The following is a 9,801-nucleotide window of genomic DNA, read 5'->3' on the forward strand; positions in this document are numbered from 1 at the left end:
GTTGATTTCTAAATGCTTGGGTATTTTCTTCATTGGTTTGTTTCTGAGATGTGAAAAATTGCATTTGAGATTCAACTAGCTTCGACATCATATCTTCTAAATTTGGCTTTTTATCATCGGTTTGTGGTGGTTTATTTTGAAAAATATGCCTTTGCTGATTGTAAGTATTATTGGATACTTGTTGATTGCTAGGACCTTGTTGGTTGTTGTATGAAACATTTCGATTATAATTCTGATTTTGATTGTAGATTGGTCTTGGCGGTTGATAATTATTCTGATAATTATTTCCAGACCTTTGGTTCATGTATGAAACATTATCTCTTTGTTCCATTGTTTGTTCAATACTGAGACAATCTTTTATCAAATATGGTCCTCCACACTGCTCACAACTAATTCGTATTGAGTGAATATCCTTAGTCATCTTTTCCATTCGTCTCTCGACAGCATCTATCTTTGCGAAAATGGAATCAAAGTCACGGCTAGAATCGGCTCTAGCCGCTTTAGATGATCTAACGATATCTTTTTCTTGGTGCCACTCATGTGAGTGGGAAGCAGTGTTATCAATAATTTTGTAAGCTTCAGTTGCTGTTTTCTTCATAATGGAACCACCAGCTGCTATATCAATGTATTTTCGTGTAGTGATGTCGCATCCTTGGTAGAATATTTGTACTATTTGATAAGTGTCTAAACCATGTTGCGGACATCCTCTTAACAACTTTCCAAATCTTGTCCATGCTTCATATAGAGTTTCATTTGGCTTCTGTGTGAACGTAACAATTTCTCCTTGAAGTCTCACGGCTTTAGATGCCGGAAAAAATTGTTTAAATTTTTTTTCAACTAAAACGTCCCATGTATCAATCGCCCCTTTAGATAACGATTCCAACCAATCTTTGGCTTCTCCCTTTAAAGTCCAGGGAAATAACATGAGATATATCTGTTCATCCTCCACTTCTCTTATTTTGAATAAAGTACAAATCCTATTAAAGGTACGAAGATGTTCGTTTGGATCTTCCTTCGGCGCACCACTAAATTGGCATTGATTAGTTACCATATGTAGGATTTGTCCTTTGATTTCATAATCTGGTGCATTAATGTCAGGTTGAGTAATTGCGTGACTTTGGCCAGTGCGTTTAGCTCTCATTCGGTCTTCCATACTTAGAGGTTCCAGATTTTCCATGATTGAATTTGTTGAATCTGAATCACTAAGGGATTCTGATTTAATGGTTTGTTCCTCGACAATCTCTGTTTGAATGATTGGTGGTTCTGGAGGAAAGATTAATGGTTCAGGATCTCTGAATTGTCCCTGAATATCCTCCGGATTCTCAATTGTGAGGTCGGGTTCAAAAAATGAATTATCGGAAATTTGAATTGGAGTACTTGGTCGACTGGATGACGATTCTAAAGAAAAATCAACGGCGACAATATTGACTAGATGTCTTGATCGAGTTACAGGTGGTGAACGTATAAAAGGTGGTGAACGTTTTGCTCGGTGCATTCACTGAATATCCTATTAGTTATAAAAGATAAAAATTATATAAGTTATCAAATTAATAGACTTTTCTGATTTTGCCCACGTTTTGAATAGCCAATAGATGCAGAAAGTAGCCAGGACCCTTTAAATCAGAAGCCCACAACTCGCCACTAACAAATCCAACTATTACTACGAACCAGAAAATTTTGGATGTCTATAAATTTAACCGCTTAAAATAATTTTTCGTCGAAATTTTAAAGAAATTTTTGAGAAGAAATAGAAAATTCTATGTCCTAAAAACTAGAGGGTCGAGAAATAAGAAAGAAAAAGAGTGCGTTGAAAAACGTCGAAAAATAAAAGGTCGAAAAATAATAAAAAGAACGTAGCGCGTCGAAACTTAAAAATCCAAAAACTAAGAATTAAAAGTTGCGTCTAAAAGTATTAAAGTTTAAAGAAATACTATATCCAAAACGGTAATAACTTAAAAAGTACTAAAATTTATAAAACGGTGTCGCAAAATTCTAAAGCACCTAAATCTTAATCTAAAGAAAAAGCACTTAAGGGATTTTACGGCAAAGCCTACAAATCTAGAAATAAAAATAACTACGGCAAATTACTAAGTTACGAACTAATTACGAGCGAAAAATACAAATTACGAATTAAACTAATAAAAAGATACGAAGATATAAAAATAAAACTAAAGTTATAAAAATATAATTTTTATAAAAATATAATTTTTATATTATTTATTTTATAAAAGTATCAATTTATTATATTAATAAAACTAATTTAAAACTAAATATTACAAATTAATTAAATCTAAAATTAATTAATATAATTTACTAGCCCTAATTAGGGTTTAATATTAATAATAATTAATAATAATCCGTAATTAATGTTGTACCTGGTTCAGCTGTGGCGTGTCAGAGCAGATCATGCGGTCGCATGGATTTTAGCCTACCGGTTCATGCGGTCGCATGGCCCAAATATTCAGGTCACAAATTGGGCTGCTACAGTGTAGCCCGATTACTTATTTTTTCTTTTCTTTTTCTGTTTTATATTTTTGTATAAAATGTTTATATTTATATAAAATAAATTAAAAACTTAATTTAAAAAAAAACTAAAATAAAAATAAAGAAACTTAATAATTATATATATATATATATTTAACAAACTCTTAAAAATATATAAATTTTGTTTTTCTTATTATATTTTTGTATTTTTAAAAATTAAAACGTATTTTTACAAAAGTAAATTAATTTTTTTTTATATACAACGTTTCGCTTCCGGCGTTTAAGTAGTCCCCGGCAGCGGTGCCAAAAATACTTGACGTTAAACCTAAGGGGTACAAAATACTATTAATTTTTACTAGGAAATACTATTAAATACGATACAATTTTACACAAGTTATTTATTTATTTATAGAGTGGATATACCTAAACCTTGCTACAACACTTATAGGCAGTGTACCTAATCGTACAGTAGTGTAGTTTTTAGTAAGTCCGGTTCGTTCCACAGGGAGCTAGCCAAGTTTAACGCTATATTTTTAAAACTATATTTGTAAATATATAAATATATATATGAGTAGTATTATTATTATAAAAGGGGGTTTTTACCGTTTAATGACCGGTTTGTCGATTTTAAAACTTTAGTCGCAGTTAAAACCTAATGTAAAATATTAAAAATAAAATTAACTTAAAGCGTAAAGTAAATGACAATAATTAAAGTGTGATAAATTAAAATGCGATAAATAAAATGACAATAAATAAAATTGCGATAATTAAAAAGTACGATAATTAAAAGTGCAATTAAATATAATGACAGTAAATAAAAGTGCGATGAAATATGAAATAAAGGAATTATGTTTATTTAAACTTCCATAATCATGATGTTTGACGTGTTGATTTTAGTTTATTACCATGGGTTAATTGTGATTTGTCCTGGATTATTCAATATGTCCATCTGGTTTTTGTCCATAACAGTCCATCAGTCATAAATATAAAGTGCGAGTGTTCTCGTCAAATTATCCTTATATCCGAAGTCAAATATTCCAACTAATTGGAGACTTAAACTATAATTATACCAATTTTTCTTGTATATAATTCACCCCTGTTTTAATAAGTCCATTAACTATTAATCCATTCCCGTGTCTGGTTAAATGAACGATTATTAGTACTTATAAATATCCCACCCATCGTGTCCGATCGAGTGTATGTGGTTATTTATAGGTACGTCTAATTGTAAATCTTTATATTAAATTAACGAACTATCATTCAATTAAACAAATATAAAGCTCATTAATAGCCCATAGTCCAATTTCCACAAGTGTCGTTCTTTTGTCCAAACCCCAATTATGGTACAAAGCCCAATTACCCCGTCTTTAATATTTTAGCCCAACATCACGATTACTTCAATTTAAATAAGCATAATAATAACTTAGTTACGAGACATTAATTTAAAAAGGTTGAACATAACTTACAATGATTAATAATAGCGTAGCGTTACACGAACAGAATTTCGACTTACACACTTACAACATTCGCTAACATACCCTTATTATTATCAAATTAAAATTAAAATTAAAATTAAAATTATAATATATATATATATATATATATATATATATATATATATATATATATATATATATATATATATATATATATATATATATATATATATATATATATTACGTTGAGAGATAGAGAGAAAAAGGTGTAGATATTCGGCCGAAAACTGTGAAATATATAGGATGTCAGCTGATACTGTTCACCATGCGACCGCATGGATTTTGCACTTCCAGGCCATGCGATCGCATGGCCTGCTTTTCCAGCTCACAAAGATTTGTTTTCTTGTATGCCTTTGCTAATTGTAAGTATTATTGGATACTTGTTGATTGCTAGGACCTTGTTGGTTGTTGTATGGAACATTTCGATTATAATTCTGATTTTGATTGTAGATTGGTCTTGGCGGTTGATAATTATTCTGATAATTATTTCCAGACCTTTGGTTCATGTATGAAACATTATCTCTTTGTTCCATTGTTTGTTCAATACTGAGACAATCTTTTATCAAATATGGTCCTCCACACTGCTCACAACTAATTCGTATTCAGTGAATATCCTTAGTCATCTTTTCCATTCGTCTCTCGACAGCATCTATCTTTGCAGAAATGGAATCAAAGTCACGGCTAGAATTGGCTCTAGCCGCTTTAGATGATCTAACGATATCTTTTTCTTGGTGCCACTCATGTGAGTGGGAAGCAGTGTTATCAATAATTTTGTAAGCTTCAGTTGCTGTTTTCTTCATAATGGAACCACCAGCTGCTATATCAATGTATTTTCTTGTAGTGATGTCGCATCCTTGGTAGAATATTTGTACTATTTGATAAGTGTCTAAACCATGTTGCAGACATCCTCTTAACAACTTTCCAAATCTTGTCCATGCTTCATATAGAGTTTCATTTGGCTTCTGTGTGAACATAACAATTTCTCCTTGAAGTCTCACGGCTTTAGATGCCGGAAAAAATTGTTTAAATTTTTTTTCAACTAAAACGTCCCATGTATCAATCGCCCCTTCAGGTAACGATTCCAACCAATCTTTGGCTTCTCCCTTTAAAGTCCAGGGAAATAACATGAGATATATCTGTTCATCCTCCACTTCTCTTATTTTGAATAAAGTACAAATCCTATTAAAGGTACGAAGATGTTCGTTTGGATCTTCCTTCGGCGCACCACTAAATTGGCATTGATTAGTTACCATATGTAGGATTTGTCCTTTGATTTCATAATCTGGTGCATTAATGTCAGGTTGAGTAATTGCGTGACTTTGGCCAGTGCGTTTAGCTCTCATTCGGTCTTCCATACTTAGAGGTTCCAGATTTTCCATGATTGAATTTGTTGAATCTGAATCACTAAGGGATTCTGATTTAATGGTTTGTTCCTCGACAATCTCTGTTTGAATGATTGGTGGTTCTAGAGGAAAGATTAATGGTTCAGGATCTCTGAATTGTCCCTGAATATCCTCCGGATTCTCAATTGTGAGGTCGGGTTCAAAAAATGAATTATCGGAAATTTGAATTGGAGTACTTGGTCGACTGGATGACGATTCTAAAGAAAAATCAACGGCGACAATATCGACTAGATGTCTTGATCGAGTTACAGGTGGTGAACGTATAAAAGGTGGTGAACGTTTTGCTCGGTGCATTCACTGAATATCCTATTAGTTATAAAAGATAAAAATTATATAAGTTATAAAATTAATAGACTTTTCTGATTTTGCCCACGTTTTGAATAGCCAATAGATGCAGAAAGTAGCCAGGACCCTTTAAATCAGAAGCCCACAACTCGCCACTAACAAATCCAACTATTACTACGAACCAGAAAATTTTGGATGTCTATAAATTTAACCGCTTAAAATAATTTTTCGTCGAAATTTTAAAGAAATTTTTGAGAAGAAATAGAAAATTCTATGTCCTAAAAACTAGAGGGTCGAGAAATAAGAAAGAAAAAGAGTGCGTTGAAAAACGTCGAAAAATAAAAGGTCGAAAAATAATAAAAAGAACGTAGCGCGTCGAAACTTAAAAATCCAAAAACTAAGAATTAAAAGTTGCGTCTAAAAGTATTAAAGTTTAAAGAAATACTATATCCAAAACGGTAATAACTTAAAAAGTACTAAAATTTATAAAACGGCGTCGCAAAATTCTAAAGCACCTAAATCTTAATCTAAAGAAAAAGCACTTAAGGGATTTTACGGCAAAGCCTACAAATCTAGAAATAAAAATAACTACGGCAAATTACTAAGTTACGAACTAATTACGAGCGAAAAATACAAATTACGAATTAAACTAATAAAAAGATACGAAGATATAAAAATAAAACTAAAGTTATAAAAATATAATTTTTATATTATTTATTTTATAAAAGTATCAATTTATTATATTAATAAAACTAATTTAAAACTAAATATTACAAATTAATTAAATCTAAAATTAATTAATATAATTTACTAGCCCTAATTAGGGTTTAATATTAATAATAATTAATAATAATCCGTAATTAATGTTGTACCTGGTTCAGCTGTGGCGTGTCAGAGCAGATCATGCGGTCGCATGGATTTTAGCCTACCGGTTCATGCGGTCGCATGGCCCAAATATTCAGGTCACAAATTGGGCTGCTACAGTGTAGTCCGATTACTTATTTTTTCTTTTCTTTTTCTGTTTTATATTTTTGTATAAAATGTTTATATTTATATAAAATAAATTAAAAACTTAATTTAAAAAAAAACTAAAATAAAAATAAAGAAACTTAATAATTATATATATATATATTTAACAAACTCTTAAAAATATATAAATTTTGTTTTTCTTATTATATTTTTGTATTTTTAAAAATTAAAACGTATTTTTACAAAAGTAAATTAATTTTTTTTTTATATACAACGTTTCGCTTCCGGCGTTTAAGCAGTCCCCGGCAGCGGTGCCAAAAATACTTGACGTTAAAGCGAAGGGGTACAAAATACTATTAATTTTTACTAGGAAATACTATTAAATACGATACAATTTTACACAAGTTATTTATTTATTTATAGAGTGGATATACCTAAACCTTGCTACAACACTTATAGGCAGTGTACCTAATCGTACAGTAGTGTAGTTTTTAGTAAGTCCGGTTCGTTCCACAGGGAGCTAGCCAAGTTTAACGCTATATTTTTAAAACTATATTTGTAAATATATAAATATATATATGAGTAGTATTATTATTATAAAAGGGAGTTTTTACCGTTTAATGACCGGTTTGTCGATTTTAAAACTTTAGTCGCAGTTAAAACCTAATGTAAAATATTAAAAATAAAATTAACTTAAAGCGTAAAGTAAATGACAATAATTAAAGTGTGATAAATTAAAATGCGATAAATAAAATGACAATAAATAAAATTGCGATAATTAAAAAGTACGATAATTAAAAGTGCAATTAAATATAATGACAGTAAATAAAAGTGCGATGAAATATGAAATAAAGGAATTATGTTTATTTAAACTTCCATAATCATGATGTTTGACGTGTTGATTTTAGTTTATTACCATGGGTTAATTGTGATTTGTCCTGGATTATTCAATATGTCCATCTGGTTTTTGTCCATAACAGTCCATCAGTCATAAATATAAAGTGCGAGTGTCCTCGTCAAATTATCCTTATATCCGAAGTCAAATATTCCAACTAATTGGAGACTTAAACTATAATTATACCAATTTTTCTTGTATATAATTCACCCCTGTTTTAATAAGTCCATTAACTATTAATCCATTCCCGTGTCTGGTTAAATGAACGATTATTAGTACTTATAAATATCCCACCCATCGTGTCCGATCGAGTGTATGTGGTTATTTATAGGTACGTCTAATTGTAAATCTTTATATTAAATTAACGAACTATCATTCAATTAAACAAATATAAAGCCCATTAATAGCCCATAGTCCAATTTCCACAAGTGTCGTTCTTTTGTCCAAACCCCAATTATGGTACAAAGCCCAATTACCCCGTCTTTAATATTTTAGCCCAACATCATGATTACTTCAATTTAAATAAGCATAATAATAACTTAGTTACGAGACATTAATTTAAAAAGGTTGAACATAACTTACAATGATTAATAATAGCGTAGCGTTACACGAACAGAATTTCGACTTACACACTTACAACATTCGCTAACATACCCTTATTATTATCAAATTAAAATTAAAATTAAAATTATAATATATATATATATATATATATATATATATATATATATATATATATATATATATATATATATATATATATATTACGTTTAGAGATAGAGAGAAAAAGGTGTAGATATTCGGCCGAAAACTGTGAAATATATAGGATGTCAGCTGATACTGTTCACCATGCGACCGCATGGATTTTGCACTTCCAGGCCATGCGATCGCATGGCCTGCTTTTCCAGCTCACAAAGATTTGTTTTCTTGTATGCCTTTGCTAATTGTAAGTATTATTGGATACTTGTTGATTGCTAGGACCTTGTTGGTTGTTGTATGGAACATTTCGATTATAATTCTGATTTTGATTGTAGATTGGTCTTGGCGGTTGATAATTATTCTGATAATTATTTCCAGACCTTTGGTTCATGTATGAAACATTATCTCTTTGTTCCATTGTTTGTTCAATACTGAGACAATCTTTTATCAAATATGGTCCTCCACACTGCTCACAACTAATTCGTATTGAGTGAATATCCTTAGTCATCTTTTCCATTCGTCTCTCGACAGCATCTATCTTTGCGGAAATGGAATCAAAGTCACGGCTAGAATCGGCTCTAGCCGCTTTAGATGATCTAACGATATCTTTTTCTTGGTGCCACTCATGTGAGTGGGAAGCAGTGTTATCAATAATTTTGTAAGCTTCAGTTGCTGTTTTCTTCATAATGGAACCACCAGCTGCTATATCAATGTATTTTCTTGTAGTGATGTCGCATCCTTGGTAGAATATTTGTACTATTTGATAAGTGTCTAAACCATGTTGCGGACATCCTCTTAACAACTTTCCAAATCTTGTCCATGCTTCATATAGAGTTTCATTTGGCTTCTGTGTGAACGTAACAATTTCTCCTTGAAGTCTCACGGCTTTAAATGCCGGAAAAAATTGTTTAAATTTTTTTTCAACTAAAACGTCCCATGTATCAATTGCCCCTTCAGGTAACGATTCCAACCAATCTTTGGCTTCTCTCTTTAAAGTCCAGGGAAATAACATGAGATATATCTGTTCATCCTCCACTTCTCTTATTTTGAATAAAGTACAAATCCTATTAAAGGTACGAAGATGTTCGTTTGGATCTTCCTTCGGCGCACCACTAAATTGGCATTGATTAGTTACCATATGTAGGATTTGTCCTTTGATTTCATAATCTGGTGCATTAATGTCAGGTTGAGTAATTGCGTGACTTTGGCCAGTGCGTTTAGCTCTCATTCGGTCTTCCATACTTAGAGGTTCCAGATTTTCCATGATTGAATTTGTTGAATCTGAATCACTAAGGGATTCTGATTTAATGGTTTGTTCCTCGACAATCTCTGTTTGAATGATTGGTGGTTCTGGAGGAAAGATTAATGGTTCAGGATCTCTGAATTGTCCCTGAATATCCTCCGGATTCTCAATTGTGAGGTCGGGTTCAAAAAATGAATTATCGGAAATTTGAATTGGAGTACTTGGTCGACTGGATGACGATTCTAAAGAAAAATCAACGGCGACAATATTGACTAGATGTCTTGATCGAGTTACAGGTGGTGAACGTATAAAAGGTGGTGAACGTTT

The 9,801-nt window shown here is 31.3% G+C and overlaps 2 non-coding genes across 2 annotated transcripts; both read left to right on the forward strand.

Moving 5' to 3' along the window:
- Nucleotides 1–686: 686 nt before the first annotated feature.
- On the forward strand, nt 687–793 carry LOC139887072 (small nucleolar RNA R71). Its single transcript, XR_011772921.1, has one exon. It is a non-coding gene; the product is annotated as a small nucleolar RNA R71 (small nucleolar RNA).
- An 8,211-nt stretch (nt 794–9,004) lies between these two features.
- Nucleotides 9,005–9,111, forward strand: LOC139887073 (small nucleolar RNA R71). Its single transcript, XR_011772922.1, has one exon. It is a non-coding gene; the product is annotated as a small nucleolar RNA R71 (small nucleolar RNA).
- Nucleotides 9,112–9,801: the final 690 nt, after the last annotated feature.

The sequence above is a fragment of the Rutidosis leptorrhynchoides genome, chromosome 1 (assembly GCF_046630445.1).
Source record: "Rutidosis leptorrhynchoides isolate AG116_Rl617_1_P2 chromosome 1, CSIRO_AGI_Rlap_v1, whole genome shotgun sequence".
NCBI lineage: Eukaryota > Viridiplantae > Streptophyta > Magnoliopsida > Asterales > Asteraceae > Rutidosis > Rutidosis leptorrhynchoides.